We start from the raw sequence: 470 nt of genomic DNA, 5'->3' as shown, positions 1-470 counted from the left end.
ATAGCTCCTGTGTGTCGGAGTAATCAGCAGATGAAAATGATGTAATGGGGGTACATGTATGATTCGCTAGGCCTCTTCAGAGATTCACAAAAATTCAATACAAGTATAAGATAAAAAATAAAAATAAAAATAGAAATAGAAATAAAAAATATTCAGCAGTGAATAATTCTGGTTATCTGAGTTACGTGTGTGTGTGTGTGTGTGTGTGTGTGTGTAATCCATTATCGTTAGTTTGATATATTCTATCATATCGGACTAATGATTATGGATTAAATATTTATTCCAGCTCATGCTTAAACTTTGAGTACTTTATTCCATGTGGCCGAACATAGCTTCTTTTTGAACTGGTCACGCTTGGAATATATATATGTTTGAGCATGTGTGTATGTTCATATGTATTTATATATGTGTATATAGCATATATGTATGTATACCTGTGTGTATACTTACATACGTATATATATATATAT

General features: G+C 30.9%; 1 protein-coding gene across 1 annotated transcript in view; it reads left to right on the top strand.

Annotated features, from left to right (window-relative positions):
* LOC106882868 (sodium/hydrogen exchanger 2) overlaps positions 1 to 470 on the top strand; it is a 118,216-nt gene that overhangs the window by 16,352 nt on the left and 101,394 nt on the right. The window lies entirely within an intron of this gene.

Source organism: Octopus bimaculoides, chromosome 19 (assembly GCF_001194135.2).
Source record: "Octopus bimaculoides isolate UCB-OBI-ISO-001 chromosome 19, ASM119413v2, whole genome shotgun sequence".
In the NCBI taxonomy this organism is placed as follows: Eukaryota; Metazoa; Mollusca; class Cephalopoda; order Octopoda; family Octopodidae; genus Octopus; species Octopus bimaculoides.
Note: the sequence above shows the minus strand (reverse complement) of the source record. Positions and strands in the feature narration are given on the sequence as shown.